The 20,267-nt window shown below is 37.1% G+C and overlaps 1 pseudogene; it reads right to left on the bottom strand.

Moving 5' to 3' along the window:
- The window catches only part of LOC116881888, a 169,249-nt pseudogene extending 150,821 nt beyond the window's left edge, over positions 1 to 18,428 (bottom strand).
- Positions 18,429 to 20,267: the final 1,839 nt, after the last annotated feature.

The raw sequence follows: 20,267 nt of genomic DNA, 5'->3' as shown, positions 1-20,267 counted from the left end.
TTCCTTGAGGTGGGGTTAGTCTGTCCCTATACACAAGCATCCCACTAGTCTACATTAATTGAGCTTTATCCTCCTGACCTAGTTATAACCCTGTAAGTTCACCCTTGCTTCTTAATCATTTCCAATGAAGCCTAAGAAAATCTGTATCTTCCTGAACCCTGACTGTCGCTCCAATTTGGTCCCCAAAGTAACTGCTCAGTAACCTTTAATGACCAAGATACTTTACCCCTACACTAGTAACCAGACATATAGCTTTTTTTTTTTGGCATTCTCTCCTAGAGAATATAGTAATTTCTAGGTCCATGCCAGGGCATGTATCTGCAGAAGACAGCTTGGAAATGCCAGCCCAGGCTCATCCATCCTTTAGCTGTGCCATTATCATCTTCATATTGGCACTTGACACTCAGAATGACCATCTTCCAGGTGGCCAGATAGTGGACAATCTGAAATATCTTTGCTTTCATGTTTTTTTCTCAGCTATCCAATAAACTTTCTTACTTTAAGAATACAATTCAGAAAGAGATATTCTTTTTTTTTTTTTTAAGATTTTATTTATTTATTTGACAGGCAGAGAGAGGGGGAACCAGGCTCCCCAATGAGCAGAGAGCCCAATGCGGGGCTTGATCCCAGAATCCTGGGATCAGCGCCTGAGCCAAAGGCAGAGGCTTAAACTACTGAGCCACCCAGGCGCCCCAGAAAGAGATATTCTAGACATAGAGTCCTGTATCTCTGATTCTCTGGACCTTGCCACATGCCTTTGCAAGACAATAAAGGCAAACTTCACATTTTCCATTGTTATTGGGTATAATATTGAGATAAATATAAATATATTTATTTCTTCCATTCTGTAGTTGATATTTTTTGTTTTCTTTACATAACATATAAAAATATATATTAAGATTTGCACACAGAATAAAAAGATCTTACAACTCAGTAAATCAAATAATCCAAGAATGTTACTACTTCTCACTGTGTCAAGCTTCTCATGACTACAAGTTTAAGGAGATACACAATTGCCTTCTTGTTTCTTCTTTATTAAATACTTATAAGTAATTGTGTTGTAGTACACAATCACCTGATTATCCCTTCTGTTTGCATAAAATTACACAGTTATAAACCAAGTAAAGTTAGTCCTACAATAACTGAGCTATAGAGGATTGCGACTATTATCTACTTTTTTTTTTTTGTAATTTAGAAATGAAACCTCAAAATTTAACATAATTCCATTACTTGGCATGTATGCATGCTGGAACAAATGGTATAAGGGGGTGTAAATATTTCCATGATACATAGCTTAAAATTTTGTCACTCTTTGTGTCCTATAATTTATTAGAATTTTATAAGTATAGTAGTTTTGGGACTTTGAGATGGTTCTGTTCAATCCCATATAAGTACTGGCTCCATGAGCTTTCTTTCTTACCAACATCATCCTGGACCCTGAAGGTTTAGCACCCTACTCTCTCTTTTAGCAGAAGGTAATAAATGTGCTAAGCCATTGAAAAGAGACTTTGGGAGGCATATTTTGGATTTGGCTGATTGCAATCTTGAAATGCACAGAAGTGCATAGGTGCTGAAAGACCAACAGATGATAGGAGGCTGTTGCCTGTGGGCAGCTTCCCTTGAATATCAATGAAAGAACACCTACAGGGTTCCAAGCCCAAATGATCTGGATTTGGTCTTCACATGATAAGCCACATCAGTTCTTACTACTTAGCTGAACCAAACTAATTCTGTCTATGGGAAGAGAACATTCTAGATATTTACCTAGACTTTTAAATGTATTTAAAATGTTTTCTTATTCGTAATACTCCGAGTAGGGGGATACAGGATATAGCCACTAGAGGACAGCAGAGAGCCAGGAGCAGATGCTGGTGGCTTGACGCATTGACACCTTTGGATTAGAACAGTGACCAGTTATGAGGTTTACACTAAATTAGATAAAAGAAGAACATCTAAGTGCTATCCACAAAAGAGGTTTAGGATGTAGTCCTCGGGTATATCATAAAACTGGTATACAGAATCTGAGATACCAAACAGGGCAAACAACGCAGAAAAATGGAAATAATAAAGACCTGGGAATCAGGCAATTGTCAATTTATTCAATAAACATTTCTTTCTTTTTTTTTTTTTTTAAAGATTTTATTTATTTATTTGACAGACAGAGATCACAAGTAGGCAGAGAGGCAGGCAGAGAGAGGGGGCTAAGCAGGCTGCCCGCTGAGCAGAGAGCAGGACGAGGGGATCAATCCCAGGACCCTGGGATCATGACCTGAGCTGAAGGCAGAGGCTTTAACCCACTGAGCCACCCAGGCGCCCCTATTCAATAAATATTTCTTGAATGCTCACTATACACCATGCTATCAGCTAGACTTTGTAAATGAAAAGATATAATGAAGTGCAAGGAAAGGAATTGGCATGATGAAAAGAATATTTGAGGCAAAACCTCATGGATGTAAGTAAAGACAGTCTATATAATTTTAGTTCCAATTTGGACAGGGTAGAATTTTAGGCCTTCTGGGAATTTATTACTCAAGGTGATATTATTTAACAAAAAAATAGAAAAGGCAGAGAGAAATAATGAAGACTAAATGGAAAGGAATAAGGTATAATGAAAGATAAAGATGGAGAATGTTATCAAGAAGCATACCCTGAATTAATGCTATAAAATACAAACAAGACATAAGAATGGAGAATACAGATGTTAAAACAAACAAATAAGTAAGGAAATTCTGGATTAATACATAACATTATTTGTAACCTTCCAGAAACCTGAATCTGTAAATTGGGTATTTCTCTTTACAAATCAAATGTGTGAGAAAAGGAAATGAAAGTGACAGGTGAAGACTAGTCTTTCACAAGTTTGAAATGAAAAGGAAGGAGAGAAAGAAGACTACATACAGAGTGGGTAACATTTTTAGATGGGAAACAGAACATTTATGAAACTTGGATCCAGTCGTTAGTAAGATGTGTGTTAAATGCCTCAAATATTAAATTTGTTTTAGAAAAAAAACAAAGCCCAAACCAAAACCAAATGGAAGCACAAGCAATACTCTGTCTTTGGGATGTGGGGGAAGAAAAAAAGAATTTCCCCTCTACCCTTCTAGGTTCTTGGCTGAGATTCCCAGGAGAAAAACAAGTTTAAAGGCATGTATGGCTTCTGTACACATAAGAGAGATCCAGGAAAACTGAATAACTCCCCAAAATGACCCAAGTCACCAAGTTAAATACCATCTCCAGCTAAAGACAAAGGAGGATGTTGGGGGGTGGAAGAGTCATTTATGGGAGTCTATCAGGATAAACAGGGCAAACAAGGGGAATATTGTTATGAAGATTTACATCACTGCCTTCTCCTCTGAAAAGAGTTAATAGAGATTTAGTCATCCTTCTCTGCCTGGTACCAGAGGGAGACACCCTTACAAATGGGGGTTTCCCTCATAAATGTAGATATCCTTTACAAAAGGGTAACTTCTACTCCATATTCAGAGCTTTTCCTATGTCTGGTGTTTCTTAAAATAACCTAAAATCATCCTTCTGCCAAAAAGACATATCTGGGGGTGGCAAATTCTGTTCACCACTCAGGAGTCCTAACTTAGGAGTCCTAATAACATATTACAACCTGGTGCTAAAAATCAGACCTATAGATTTATAGTATAATGAAGACTTAGAGGACTTTAAATATCTAACTGGACGGAGTCCAAAATGTCCCACGTTATACAGAATTCCGGGCTGTTTAGTTTACAGTCATGACAAAGTTTCATGTGCTAATTGCATTTGGTGAGTTGGATATAGCCGAAGGAAGAAATGGGTTTGTAGAGCGCATTGGGTTCATTTCATTAGACTCCAGGAGATATTACAATAATGATATATTGCATTTATATACAAGTGTTTTCTCCACAGAACTCTAAACACTATATCTGTTTTTGAAAGTTCTGCATGCTTATTATCCTGCAATACTATTGAGGGGAGAAAGTGGTAAATTTTATTTATTTCTTGTTTTCTGGCAAAGTATATAGGTATAAAGACAAAGGTATAAAGACACAATGTAATGTGTTTACAAAGACTCTACTGGGCAGGACTTGATTAGCTTATGATGGGGTTTAAGGCCGGCTGCCCCCAAATATGCCACTTTGGCATATTGATTATTTTGAATTAAAGTTACTTAAGAAGCAGCTAGTATAAGAAGGATACTCTGCCCTTTATCCCCCTGAAAGTAGGAAATAAATCTCTCATGTGAAAGGTACCCTTCCTGTACCAAGAAGTAGAGACACATCCCTATTAACAGAGATAAAGAATTGAGGACCAAGAAGGCTGCAGAAAAAAACCTTGTTACTTCTTCATCAATTTACTACTCCAAGCCCAGACTACTTTGTCTTGTCAATTCCTCACAAATCTGTTGTTTCCTTGTCTATAAAGTATATTATATATAAAAGCTGCCTGCTTTGGTCACCTCTCTGAGTTTCAGATTTTTATGAGCTCCTCTATGTATGAAATTGGATCTGTTTTTCTCTTATTAATCTGTCTTATGTCAATTTAATTATCAAACCAGCCAAAAAACCCAAAAGGGAAGAAGGAAAAAGCTTTCTTCTCCCCCGCTTAACTGGTATTTATGAGACATAATTAATCAGTGTGCCTGGTGTCTCCAAGAAGTATAACTTAGCCTCAAGAATGATCACATCTACTGAGTATATGACCAGCTGTGGGAAAAGAGATCATGTGGTCATGACTTCTGTAATACAAGTCTACTTGACAGGAAAAATCTTCTTAGGAGGTTTATGCTGATCAAATAAAGAGAGGGGGGAAAACTGACATATCTAAGAAAGCACCATAAATACATTAATTTCTATGCATATCTTTACTAGACTTTGTAAATGGACATAGGAAAGTCTAACAGAGCCTTTGAACAAAGAACTGGCATTAAAAAAAAACAGGAGACCAAAGGAATATCAGAATTCTCATAAATGTAAAGACTATAAGGCTATAAATAATTTCAGTTCTAACTTGGCCTGTGCAGTAGGAAAGGTCTTCTACCTTCTAATTGGGGTTAGGCAGCCTGAATATTAATAATCATTCAGAAATACATGTGTTGGTTTATTTCCAGAAGCACAGAAGAGAAGGTAATGATAGTAAGATGATTGAATGGATTTGGGCATTCCTTATTTTTCATCTAGTTGGCCAAAAAAGTTAAATGATAAGTTATTCCTTTTGTGTAATAATTAGGAAATAAGATAGTTATTAGAAGAACATCATTGGTGTGAAATACCTCTCAGCACTAAATGTTATCACTTATTAAATATACATTTCCAAATACATGTGTTTATTCTTAGGAACTCAGAGAAGGCAGAGAAAGGAATAAAATGACTGAATGGATTTGGCAACTGTCTCCTTTTCCCATCAATCTAAATGCTTACTTACCTCATTCAACCATAAAGTTTCTTCTTTCAAAAATTCTTTGGTAAGATCGTGTCAGGTTCTTAAAACAACTCCTCCCAGATTCTTTACGGGAAAAAGCAAACAGGTATCTTGCAGGGGTTATCTCCATAGTAGATTTCCTGTCTGTTATGTCCCTTAAACAAAATCCAGACAGTGATCGCATTATCCTCTCTTGTCCTATGATCTTAAACTGCACCTCACAGGCATAAAGGGGGCCTGATAATGGCAGTAAATGCAGTGAAATGATGTGATCAGTGTTGCAGGGGCATGTGAATGGGTGTGGAAATGTTCTGACTCTGTTTTGTATGTTGAACTGCTGTTGAAATGACTCAAACCAGGCTAACTCCTTATATTTCAGTGTAATGTATACTTTTATGTAAACAGCAGTGTAGAAAATGACAAGGAAAATGTTGTCTATCAATCAACTGATTGAAAATGTCCTTCTCTAGAATGAGAAAGGTCATACCATTTTAATTACTGCCAGTTCAAATGACACCTTTCTTTTATCCAAGCAACTCTGCTACTTTTATGTTCAGTCAACTTTGAAGAATAGCCACTGCACTCCCTTCTATATCCTGAGTAAATTAAGCCAACCGTTTAAAAAGAGAAACAGGGAAGAAAATGGGGTTCTCAAGTCCACTGATATGACTAAAGGCTCATATCTTGCAAAAACAAGTGTAACATCAAGTACCGTCCTTTCCTGGGCATATGAGAAAATCTACTTGACTAGAAGTATGTGACTTCTTAAAGTGCAGACTTATTTTCTTCTTTCTTGGCCTACAATGTTTAATATTAACAAGGATTTCATTCATTCCTTTTTTAATTCTACAAATATTTACTGAATATCTATAGGGACTGTATGTGCCGGACACTGGTGGTATAAAAATGAATGACAAAAAACAGACAAATGACAAATTTCCTTGTTCTGATGGAGGTTTAATTCTAGCAAAGGGGAAAGTGAGTAATCCTAATAAAGAATCACATTAGGGGCGCCTGGGTGGCTCAGTCAGTTAAGCATCTGCTTTTGGCTCAGGTCATGGTCCCAGGGTCCTAGGATAGAGCCCCACATGGGGATCCTTGCTGAGTGGGGAGTCGGCTTCTCCCTCTCCCTCTGCCTGCAGCCCCAACCCACCTTGTGCTCTCTCTTTCTCTGTCAAATAAATAAATAAAATCTTAAAAGAAAAAAAAAAGAATCACATTATTTGTTATGTTAGGAGTTGCTAAGTGTTGAAGGAATGAAACAGAATGGAGAATGTCTGGCAAGAGCAAGAATCAGTTTTGCCTATGATGGTTTGGCTATGCCTCACTGGGGTAATATTTAATAAAGTCTTGAAGGAGGCTAGGGAATGGTCCATATTTCCCCAATTCCTGAGTGGAAATCAGGTCAGGTATAGAGAACAATCAGTGTAAAAAGTCTAAAATAGGAGCATCCCGGCATATTTAAATTTTTTTTTTTTTTTTTTTTTTAATCTGTGAACAGTCTTTTAGGAGTTTTGTATCACTCAGGCCATTTGTCCCTTTTTTTTTTTTTTTTTTGGTTGGTGGAGGGTCAAAATCTACAATACAAGTAAGGCTTTCTTAGGTTCTCAGATCTCCCAGAGTTCCTAGGCATGGAGGCAGGGTGAGTTCCACTTCAGAAATCTTGCTTTCACATTAGCAGGCCAGACTGATGAACTAGGAGATTGCGTCCCAATGCAAATGCTGCATAATGCTGTGTGAGCCCTGTCTTAACATAAAATATGCATATATGGGAAAACAACATTTATAATATTTGAAGCTTACAATGTTTTTCTCAGTTCTTTGAAATATCCTAGGAAGGAAGTTTTGCATTTTTTAATAGTTTTAACATTAATAATACTAATTGCCAACATTCATGGAACACTTAATGTTTCCCAGGCATTGTTTTGAGGATTTTAAATACATAATCTTATTTAGTGCTTTGAAACCCCAAACCCAATAAGGCAGGTAAAGGGGTTTTTTTTATACTAAGTTTATCACAATTGTTATTTTTATTTATAATTTCTTGAGGGTTTTTAAGTATTTATATTTTAATCAATCCACTGAGATGTATTTTACTTATAGTCAAATTCATTCACTTTAGGTTGTGATTCAATGCATTTTGACAAATGGATGCAGTTGCATGACTGACACTACTATCAACATTTAGAAAATGTCCATCACCCCAATTCCCCTCTTGCCTCTTAACAATCAGTTACTCCTCTCCCTCAAACCCATGGCCCCTAGAAAATAGCAGTTTGCTCTCTTTTGCCATGACTTTGACTTTCTACAATTTGATATGCATGGAATCATGAATTATCTAGTGTCTTGACTTTCATTTCGCAAAAGGCTTTGAGATTCATCCATGTCGTGGCATCTATCATCACATCATTCTTTTGTTTCCCAGTGGCATTCCATTTTAGGGATAGACGGCATTCTGTCTGATCATTCAGAAGTTGATGGACATTTGTATTACTTCCAGTTTTGGGCTAGTATTTTAAAAATGTGCCATAAATATTTGTATGCAAGTCTTTATAGAGACATATATTTTGTTTGCTCTTTATAATTAAACCTGAGAGCAAAATGCTAAATCATAGGGTACTTCATGTTTAACTTTATGAGAAATTACTAAACTCTTTTCTCAAATAAATCTATTATTTTACATTTCTACCTATTTCTTCTACATTTCTTCTGTTTTACAACAAATGAGGCTTCAAGTCACCCTAGTTCTTTACCAAGTCAAGTTCTGACTTGAAAAATGTCAGATTTTTAAAAATTTTAGACATTCTAATAAGAATCAAGTGGTATTTCATTTGGGTATTAATTTGTATTTTACAGAGAATTAATGCTGTTGTGCATCTTTTCTTATGTTTATTTTAGCATCCATATCTTTTCCTTGATGAACTCTCTTCAATTCTACTCCCCATTTTTTAATTGGGTTGTTAATCCTATTATTGAGTTGTAGGTGGTTTTTATGTATTTGGAATAGGAATTCTCAATCTGATAAGTGTTTTGCAAAATATTCTCCCAGTTTTTGGCTTATCTTTTCATTTTATTAACAGGGTCTTTCCAAGAGTTGACTTCTTGTATTATTTTGAAGAAGACCAACTTATTAAGTTTTTTGATATGTTTGTTCTTTTTATATCATACTGAAGATACCCTTCCTTGTTCAGTCCAATACACTAGGATTTATCCTATTTCCTTTTAGACATTTCACTTTTAGCTCTTTTTTTAGACCCATGATCCATACGGAGTTGTTACACATAACGCAAAGTGAGGAGTGAGATTTATGATTTCTATACAGGGTGTTCAGTTGTTATGGCCTTATTTATAGAAAAATCGCACTTCTTCCCATTAAACTGGTTTGTCACCTTGTCCAAAAAAGTGGCTGTCCCAATTTGCATTCCTTCTAGCAACAGTATGAGAGTTCCAGTTGATCCACATCTTTCTCAGCACTTACACTCTCAGTTTTAAAAAAACATTTTAGTCATTTAGTAGGTGATATTTTATTTGTGGTCTTAATTTACAAATTCTCTAAATGCCTATCTTTTCTGTGTTCGTTTGATATTTGCACATTTGGGTCAGTTTAAAAAAGAATTGATATCTTTAAAATATTAAATCTCCCAATTTGGGGGTTATCTTCTGGGACAGAGACATATTTAGAGGGATGCAGAAGTTGACTCTAGAATAAGCTTCTAGAAATAGTGTCCCAGAAATGACCTGCCGGTGAAGCTGTTGCATCACCAAGATCAGAAAGCTCTAGAATCAATCCATTGTTGGATACAGAATCATACTATCACAAATTAGTTTTTTACCAGCAAAATAGAAGCCTCAAACCTGTCTCTGTTTCTGTTTAATTCAGTCTTGAATTACCATCCTGTGGAAATGAATCTGACTGGCAACCCTAATCATGTCCAGAATGCTGGTTTTAGGCAGTCTTAGAAATTTAGTTTTAATTTTATTTTTCTAGCTTTTGCTAACAACAAGAGCTTGCTAAAAGACACCGGGGAGAGGGGCCTGGGTGGCTCAGTGGGTTAAAGCCTCTGCCTTCGGCTCGGGTCATGGTCCCAGGGTCCTGGCATTGAGCCCCACATCGGGCTCTCCTCCTCCTCTCTCTCTGCCTGCCTCTCTGCCTACTTGTGATCACTGTCTGTCAAATAAATAAATAAAATCTTAAAAAAAAAAAGACGCTGGGAATAGGTATTAGGCACACCAGTCTCATGGATCTGTCTCAAAAAGTAAATGAAGAAATTCACCTTCTGAGTAACAAAACCAAAATTTTAGCAAATAAGATAACACATGAATAAAAGATGCCATTTGCTAGCCTCTCTTGAAGGTAGGCATGGCCAAGTGACTGAGTGCTGACCAATGGGATGATGAGAAAAATGTACATTCTGTAGAATGACTGCTTAAAAGGAAATGACCCAGGTAGAAGGACCCCCTTTGTCCTTTGCTTGTGTCCTCCTTTTATTGGTCCACAGTACAAATGGATCCTGAGACCCCAGCAGCCATCAGGGGCCGGAAGGGGATCTTGCACACATTCACAATGTCAGAGCAGTAAGAATGAGCATGACCTCTGTTGATACCAGGGAGTTTTCATGCCAAACCCTGGACTTTTACTTCTGGACTTCTTTATTTTATTTTATTTTATTTTTATTTATTTACTTTTAAAGATTTTATTTATTTATTTGACAGACAGAGATCACAAATAGGCAGAGGGGCAAGCAGAGAGAGAGAGAGAGAGTAAGAGAGAGAGAGAGAGGAGGAAGCAGGCCCCCTGCTGAGCAGAGAGCCCGACATGGGGTTCGATCCCAGGACCCTGGGATCATGAGCTGAGCTGAAGACAGAGGCTTTAACCCACTGAGCCACCCAGGCGCCCCATGGACTTCTTTATTTTAAAGAGAAATAGTCACATCACGTTTCAACCACTTTAATTGGGGATTTTCACTTCCATGAGTCCACCATATTGACTTCTTAGTAATACAGACATCCTGTTCCCATCTCGAAACATTCTGTTATGGGAAAATACATGTAAATGTCTCCCCATTCTCATTACTCTGAATTAGGGAGCTATACTGGGATTTTGAGTACGTTTTGCCTACTTTCTGAAAAGCCTATCTCTTCATAGAAGGCAGATTTGTCAGTTTGTCTTATATATCTTCTTTAATTGAATATATCCTTAGCAGAAGTCCTTCTATTTTCAGTTTTCAGTGATAATGCAAGATTTTCCTCTTAAAAAGTTGTTGATTATTTCAATGAACTTTTAGGAGGATTGCTACCTTACCCTGATTTTCCCAATGTGCTCATTGTATGTATCTGTATGTGAATGTGTATAATATATACATACACACACATGTATGTGTATATATAGTTTTTAATTTCACAAACATTTCTTGAGTATCTATTATATGCTGATATAAAGAGGGAGAGACCCCCACACATGGAGATTTCCCTTATAAATGTAAATGTCCCTTATGAAAGGATAATTTCTACTCAGTTTTCAGAGCGTCTCCAGTGTCTTTCATTTCTTAAAAATAATCATCTAAGATCATCTATATGCCAAGAAGGCATATTTTGGGTGATGAATTCTGCTCTCCTTCACCCATTTATACTTCATTGTATTTACCTGAAGTATAAAACTTACTTTAATTTCACGAACTTCTTCAGATTTTCAATATTATTTTAACTAAAAATAATATGTATGAAGTTGTGTTGTGAAATCTAAAGCAGTACTAAACCTATCAGTGGTTTTTTCTTAAGAAACTAGCCTGAAAGTATTTTATTAAAGAGTTGTATTTCAAAGGAAAGTATGTAACTGTATTTTTGTCAATTTAGAAACATCATACCTAAAATATACCTAGATGAAAATGTAATGATATTTTTTTCACAAGTGATAGAATTAGATGCACGATTTCCAATAGTCTCTATAGAAAATAATTTAGACTACTCAATAAAGAGCATATTTCATGCATTAAATCAATTCAGCAAGGCTTGAATTGATCAAATAAAGTAGACTTTTAATCACTTTGGGTAGATAATCTATTAAAGATGCTCAGTGCTGAAAAATGCAATTTTTTTCTGCTTCAGTGGCATCATGTTTTTATACATATTTGCCACTTGAATACATCAGATGTGTAGAGTATATTTAATATGGGATTATTTTATTTTATTTTATTTTAAAGATTTTATCTATTTATTTGATAAACAGAGATCACAAGTAGGCAGAGAGACGGGGCGGGGGGGTGGGGGAAGTAGGCTCCCTGCTGAGGAAAGAGCCCAAGGTGGGGCTCAATCCCACAACCCTGGGATCATGACCTGAGCTGAAGGCAGAGGCTTTAACCCACTGAGCCACCCAGGCACCCCTATAGGATGACGTTAAACAAGATGATACCAATTGCAAGGCATATTTATTTCTATATAAGTCTTCAAAGAATATAAAAATTTAGCTAACGAAAAGAGAAATTAGAGCTCGTGACTGCTTCCCACCCGCCAAAGAGAAAACATGTAACCATGTTTGGTATAGCTGGATGATGTTTGTTTGAATTAAAATCATGTTTCAGGCTGTGGGAGATTAAGCAATGGCTCCAGTGACTAATGAGTTTCTCTCAAGCAACTGCTAAATGTTAGGGCATCACACTTGAATTTAAAAAAAAAAAAAAAATACCTAACAAATCCATTTGAATGGGAACACTAAAGGAATTAGCTCTTGTGTTAGAAAGAAAAGGCACCCACTACCTCTTCATTGGCCCCAGGATGCCAAACTTTGCTGTTTCCTTTTCAGTTGCCATAGTGAATGACACAGCATGGGTTGCTAAATTTCCATGAAGAAAAAAGGGTTCTTTCTTTTGAAAACAAACACTGAATTCTGAAGAACAATGCTATATACACAATATAGTGTTTTGAAGCTTTCAGAGTTCTGATCATTATGATTTCATGGAGCATGCATGAGAAACTCTTGCTAGGGATTTTTTATGAAACTTTCTGACAGACTTGATATTTTATTTTAAAAACATAGAGATTTCATTCCTAACCATATAACCGCATCAGTGTTGGCCCATTCCCAAAACCCCTCTTAAATATAATGATAAAAAATAATAAATTTTAAGTATGATTTAGAAAGTCTGTAGATGCTGGCTAGTTGTATAATTTTATTTTATGGATATTCTTTCAGAATCTTTACGTGATGCAACTCTAGTTTTTGTTTTGAAATAAGTATATATATATGGCCTGATAATATTCCCTTTTATGATCTACTATAACAAAAAGATTTTGGGGTGCCTGGCTGGCTCAGTTGGTAGAGCATATGACTCTTGATCTTGGGGTCATGAGTTCAGAACCCAGATAGGGTGTAGAGCTTACTTAATTAAAAAAAAAAAAAAAAGTATTTACATGAAGTGTTAAAGTAAGTCCCTCTGTTTAAAACAAAAAATGAAAACAAAAAGACCCAAAAAAGTACTAAGAGATTTTTGCACCAGGTGATATGTGGACAACACACCCTGAAAATTCTGTCATGGCAGAGACTTCTAGGTAACTCTTTTCTCCCATAGAACTAGAACCCCCAATTTTAATATGGGTAACAGGCCACTGAGAATAAAGGCTACAGTTCTCAGGCAGCTTCTGAAGAGTGTGGCTACGGAACTAACCTCTGAGGTAAAAGGTAAGAGATATAACTTTGAGAGTGCATTCTTGAGAGGAAAAGTATTCTCTTTTTCCTCTGTTCCTCAAAGAAAAGAGCAGGACCTGGCAACTGAAGTACAATTTGGGACTTGAGGCCAAGGCCTCCAGTGTAGATACTCAGAAAGTTGGAAACAACCCAAATCCTAGCTAAGCATAAAACCCTCAGCTGCTGCCATTTACACTTAGCTTTCCTTTTATGTGAGATAGAAAGAAACTTGTTCATGGCTTAACCATTTTTTACTTTTATTTTATTTTTTAAGAAGATTTTATTTATTTATTTGAGGGATAGAGAGAGAGAAAGCAGGAGCAGGGGGAAGGGTAGAGGGAGGAGAAGCAGGTTCCCTGCAGAGCAGAGCAGGGAACCTGATGTGGTACTCTATCCCAGGATCCCAGGATCATGAGCTGACCTGAAGGCAGACACCCAGCTGACTGAACCACCCAGGGACCCCCATTTTTACTTTTAAAAAGTCTTGAGACAAGTGTAGATGCACATACAGTTGTACAAATTAATATAGAGATATCAACCCTTCAGCCATTTTCCTCCAGTGGTGACATAATCACAACCAGGAAATTGCAATTTTATTTTGTGTCTTAATTACAAACTTATTTAATGAATTAATACTTATTTGGAGCACACATTTGCGTCTCTGTCACAAACTTAAGCCAAATATATGTCCTAGCTGTTATACTTTATGCTACGAATTACTTAGAAAGAAAAACTGGATTAAATATTTTAAAGTCCTTTAAAAATTATAATCGTGCTTGCATAAAATTTAAGAATTATCAGAGATTTTAAAAGCTAGAGTATGACGTTCTCAGACTGACGCAGAGCAGGACCCAGGTGGAGGTGGGAGGGGCTGGTCTCTATTACTGATGGAATTCTGCAGCAAAAGTTGATGATGTGACCTTCATTCCTCAAAAGACGGAGAGCGGCTGTACCTTCAGTGAAGCAGCAGACTAAAACAAAATTAATCAGTACAGGAGGGATGGCCAGTACAGGAATGTTTTGAAGGTATTCACCATCAACTTCCCACCTACCCAGAATCTGGAGGTCATTTTTACTCCCTGGATCCATTGAGAGCCTCCAAGACATGAAAAACGAACATAGAAATTTTGTGATATCCCTCGGACTTCCGGAATAATTAGAAGTACACAATACACAAGTATCTTGGACATGAGGAACTAAGCAACCATGAGTAAGAGTAAGCAGAGACAAGAAAAGGGAGGTTATACTCTGCATTAATCTCCAAGGGATGCCTTAACAAATGACCATGAAGGGTCATTTTAAACAACAGAGCTTAAAACACCAGAGATTTATTTTCCCAAGATCAGACATCTGAAGTCAAGGTGTCAGCAGGGTCTCACTCTTCTGAGGCTCTGGAGGAGCCCCTGTTCATTGCCTTTTTCAACTTCTGGTATCTGTTGGCACGTCTTAGCTGGCAGCTCCGGCATTCCAGGCTCTGCCTCCCCCATCTTGTCCTCTACTGAACTCCTCCGTATGTCTCATCTAAGGACACTTGTCATTGGCTCTAGTGCCCCCTCAAATAATCCAGGGTGATCTCATCTTGAGATCATCATTTTAATTATTATATCTGCAAAGACCCTTTTTCCAAATAAGGGAACATTGGCAGGTTCTTGGGATTAGAACAAGAGCATATATTTTTGTGGGTCCACCATTCAGCTCACTAACTCTCTAAAGAATTTCAGATAATAGAACCAGCAGAGAAGTTATTTTATGTTTATTTAAAATAACTACATTCTTTAGTAAAAGAGGCAGTAATATGACACTCCAGAAAAATAACTACCAGTTTTACAAGACGAAAGTGGAACTTTGGATTATATAGTCGTTGAGATAAAATCCAACTAGTGGGTGGATTATATAGCAAATTAAACACTGCTGGGCTTGTTTGTTATCTGTATTATATATATGAAAAATTACACAGAAATTATATAGTAATAAGGTCAAAAGACATAAAGGATATAAGAAATTTTTTTTGTGTGTATATATATATACGTACATACATAAAAATATACATATATGTAGTGGAACTTTCTGGAGAGACTGGAGTGTCTGGGAGAGAGAAAATATAACAATGAGAATTTTCAAGAATTATTAAGGTATGTAAATCTTTCTTTTAGGAATCAAAATGAGTCTTAAAAAGAGTAAATAAAAATTAATCCACACCTAGAAATGACAGCAAATCTGCAGCACAACAAGTAAAATGAGAAGATACCAAAGTACAATCACAGACCCAATTTTTTTTTTTAATCTATGAAGGCAAACCATAAATTGAAAACAAACTTCTCGACAGAAACAATGGAAAATAAATTGCATTAGAATAATACTGTACATACTTAGGATAGGCTTTTTCGGTATTTCTCATTTACTTATTTTTTATCTTTGTTATTTATTTATATTTATTTATTAGGTTTTCTAATGTTTATTCTTAAGCTCCTTCCTTTATTAGAACTCAAAGTATAAGATTCCTCAGACTCTCTTCCAGAGTTAACAGATTTGTGTTGGATCCCACAAATCAGATGGGCACATACAGGCCTTCTAATACTTAGAACTTCATGAAGAAGAATCCAAGATAGTGGCATTCCTGGGCCTGGCAGCCCATCTTGAATCAACAGTTCCAAGGATGGTTTCCTATTCCCTACACATGGCTAAGGTACCATGATCCTGGAACCAAAAGTTGTGATGGCAATTTCCAATTCCAGCAAAGTAAAATCCCCATGGGGAGTCCAGCTCTGAAGTACTTCGTGGGAGTCCTTTGGAAGGCCCAGCGTGGAACTTGCCTCTCAAGGCCTTCTACTAATTTTATAAGTACTCATTTCTGCATATCAAATATTCTTCTGCTTAAAATGGCTAGAGGATTTTGTTATATGAAACTAAATCTTAATTGGTACAGTATTTGGTAGCAAATGCAGTTGCAGGTTAGTAGACTTTTAAGGATGGGAAATTGATTGCTCCTCTAACATGGTTGTTTGAAAAGCAAGAAATATCTCTTTTTCCACTACAGGATGGCACATGCATGGTTCAGGGTGCTCTGTGTTAAAAGCATCACTAAAAGTTTCACCTGTGAACGTATGAGTCTGGCAGATGATGTGGTAGCTTCCATTGTGTACTGTAACAGCCACAGCAAATTGGAAGTCTATGAAATAGGCTGTTTCTAATAATACTGAATAACATACAAATGAAAATCATAGAGCCAAGGCTTTAAATTCTTGGCTCAAGTCACAATCAGAGAAACGGGAAATGTCTGTGATCCCTCCAAATTAATTTCTTTCCTGAATTAGCTGGAGGGCTAATACAGACAAAGATCAAACAAAATCTGATCCAGTGCAATGCTATATTGCAAAATACACTAAATCCACAGACTCACTCAAGTCCCTAATGTGAAAGCTGATTGAGAAAAAAATGATAACCCCCAAAATAGAATTTGATATTTGAATGATTTTATAAGGGCAAGATTTTTAAATGCCTAAACCCAAAAGAGCCTCACAAGGAAGCCAGAACAACCTCTCATCTCCTGAATAGGGGCTGCTTTATTGGAGAGCTGAAATGATCTCACAGGTCACCTTGGAAGGGGATACCAATTATCTTCATGCTCTACCACTACTATCTAATTTCCTCCAGACCTATATTTAGTATCAGATCCCAGCATGCCACAGAGGCCAATTACAATGTCAAGCCAAGAAAAAGAAAATTTGCATGCCAAAATAATTGTGAGATGGTGGTAGATTGCATTTTTGTTTAAACTATTTTCTGTCCCCTCACTCTATAGCCAATTAGCACATCCCTACCTATTGACTTACCTGTTGGCCTTGTGGCTTTAATGTGACCAACAGAAAGTGAGCAGAATTGATGTACGCAAACTTCTGAGAAGCTTTGAGGATCCCAAAGTGTAGTCGGCCATCAGGTGTCATTTCCCCTGCACCCAAACCAATGATGTTTAGAAAGATCCTACGACTCCTTCAGCATGGGCCCTGAGATGACAACAACATAAAGCAGACTGTGGCTAACCCACAAAGAAGACATAACATGAGAAATATTGGGGGGGGCGGGGCAAGGTTTGTGTATACGTCCATCCTCCTTCCCATGCTGGAAGGTCAACGTGTAATTCACTTAATCATTGCCTTTTTTCTACAGATTATCCTTTTAAATGGAACTTGTTTTAGAAGCTAATAAATTAGAAGCACATATTACCTTAGTGTAAATAACTTTATCAGTTATTTTCTTTAGAGGACAAGAAATAGGAAACCCTTCAGTATCAAGAGAGAACTTAAAAGAAGAGACAAGATACTAAAGTAGATGCCAGAACAGCAAAGAAAATTGTATTATTGTTTCCAGAGGGTTTGATGATTATTTTTGAGTGAGAATACGTTGCTCAGAACTATTCCAATTCTGTTCAAAGCTACCCTTTGATGACTGTTAATGAAGACAGTAAATTTTCTTGTTTTCTTACCATGTCCTCTTTTCAGTGCAGTATTGCTAAGATTCTGTGAGCAAACTTTAGAAGACACCCTGATAAATTTGCCTCCACTCATGGCTGACACAAGCAAGAATTCTAACACTGTGACACTGTGAAATGTGTAAACACGGGCGCTGGTGCTGCTGTGGTCTTCAATAGCAAACTGATTACCGATGTTGGGTACCCTGCACTTGTAAGGAATAGCCTGGCAATGAGAGCTTTGGGGGGCAAGAGGTTTGGTGAGGGAGGGCAGATGCTCCTTTCCTATCTCCAGAATGTAATAGGAGTAGCACTTCCAAAGTAAGGTGGTGAAAACAGAGTGTCTCCACCTTTCTTTTGAAATTTGCTCAAAAACAAGGCGAACAAAATTTAGAAACACCATACAAACTCTACCTGTAATTAAAAAGAAGAGATCTGTTCATTGTCACCAAAATAGATGAAGAGAAATAATGGAATAAAAGTAGATGATTTATCAAAGGGAAGAAAGTTCAAACTCCTATTCTATGTCTAAGTTCTGTTATGTTGACCACCTCCAAATACCTACTGAGAACTGGGGACTAGAAAATTATCAAAGGTCATTTTTTTTTTAAGATTTTATTTATTTGACAGAGACCACAAGGAGGCAGAGGAGCGGGCAGAGAGAGAGGAAGGGAAACGGGCTCCCTGCTGAGCAGAGAGCCCAATGTGGGGCTCAATCCTAGGACCCTGGGATCATGACCTGAGCTGAAGGCAGAGGCTTTAAGCCACTGAGCCACCCAGGCTCCCCTATCAAAGGTCTTTTTTAAAGGTAATTATTACTACAGCAGTAAACAGATGCCATAGGAGACTGGTTGCTAGTTGCTTACCCATTGTCAATCCCTACTTCTCCTTACTAACAGAACCTGATCGCATCCACTGCAATAAAATAACTGAATAAAAGATTATATTTCCCAGTCTTCTTTGGATCCAATGAAATATAAGCAGAAGTCATCAGAGTAGTGTTTAGGAAGAAAAAAAAAATTTTCAGAGAGAGCGTGGTGGGTGGCAGAGAAGAGAAGAGAGAGAATCCTAAGCGGGCTCCATACCCAGCACGGAGCCCAGTGTGGGGCCTGAATCTCATGACCCTGAGATCGTGACCTGAGCTGAAATCAAGAGTCGGACACTTAACCAACTGAGCTACCCAGGCACCTGCTGGAAACTTTTTTAAAGGCAGAGATTTGTTCCTTACACTTTCCCTGTTTCGTCTCTCTTCCTTTCTGGAATAGAGACATAATGTCTGGAACCGCAAGTCTTCTCGTGCTGTGGGGCAATCTCAGGGATGGGAAACACGTGCTAGGAAAGGTCGAATAGAAAAATAAAGCAAGACAAGGCTTCCCTAATGCCAGTGAAGCTGCCATACTAGTCCTGGAATCCTTATCTCCACGATTTCTGTGGGACAAAATTAAGCTTCTATCCTTTTAAGTCCCTTTACTTTGGGTTTTGCATTATATGCTGCTAACTAAAGTCAGTCCTAACTGGTACAGAGATTTCATTTGGCTCATAATAAGAATATTCTTAGAAAGACTGGTGATGATGGAGTTAAAAAAAAAAAAACAGAAGTTAAGCCTTTAAAATAATATAAATTCAGATTTTACCACAGGGCTTTCCATGAGAAACATTTTTTAGTTAGTTTATATTTTGGATAAGAAATTTCTCTGTTTGTTTTATGATTATGTTTCTCCTCTGTATCATCAAACAGAGTGGCTTTTGTTTATTTCTTGTGAAGCAGATACAAAATTTGAATCCTTGCTTTTACTATTGTTTTTCCCAGTGTTAGGAGTCCTTAGCTTTGATCAAAATTTGTGTTGGCATTGCACGCCTCAAGCCACCCTGCAGTAATGAATGGTGGACCGTTGCCATGTTCATTCTGTTCATAGTCAATAAAAATGCCATCGTGTGTGTGTTTATTGGTAGTGCGTGCATATGTGGGTTGAAAGTTTAGGGGAAAAGAGTAACAGTAGCTTTTCTTTGAGTTCAAGGCTCTCTTTCTGAGGTCATATTGAGGTCCTTGGTATTATATATATATACATATATTCTTGGCTTCCAATAATTTCAGAGATTTCATCATCCTAGTGCCCCATGGAGATCCACAAATAGTCTTTCAAATATTTAACAAAGGTGTGCATTCTTTACGTAGATATACCTAGATCAGAAGAAGTTTTTTCACTCTGATACAGCCTTACATATTTCACTACTGCACCAACATGATATGATAGGGAGAAAGAGAAGATGTGGGGAGTTTGTAGAAGCCACTACAAAGAGAAACAGACAGAATAAAGGTATTGGCTACTGGAAATAAACTATCCATAAGGTATACCTCTGATCATCTCTTTATGAGATTTTGTCAACTTTTATATTTCAAAACCAGCCATCAATGCCAAAGGATCTGGACTTGACTGAACTTCTGCTGTTTGAATTGTTTGCTATGTCTATGAGAATAACAAGATCTTGTAGCTTCTACACATCGACCAGAGTAAAGGACGATAGGGAGTAAACATTATTATCACTAGGTATCACTGTGGAAGAAAGAGGGAAATTGAGGCTGGAAATCCAGAAGTAATTTCTTCTGGAACACAGAAGACTCTCCCAGTTTGCTAGATGCTTCTCTGCCGTTTTCACAGAAATACTCTTTTTCCCAAGGGAAAATAATAGGGGAGAAAGAGAGGATCC

This window comes from Lontra canadensis, unplaced genomic scaffold, assembly GCF_010015895.1.
Source record: "Lontra canadensis isolate GAN:19392208 unplaced genomic scaffold, GSC_riverotter_1.0 scaffold78, whole genome shotgun sequence".
Taxonomy (NCBI): Eukaryota; Metazoa; Chordata; class Mammalia; order Carnivora; family Mustelidae; genus Lontra; species Lontra canadensis.
This window is presented reverse-complemented; position numbering and strand designations above follow the sequence as displayed.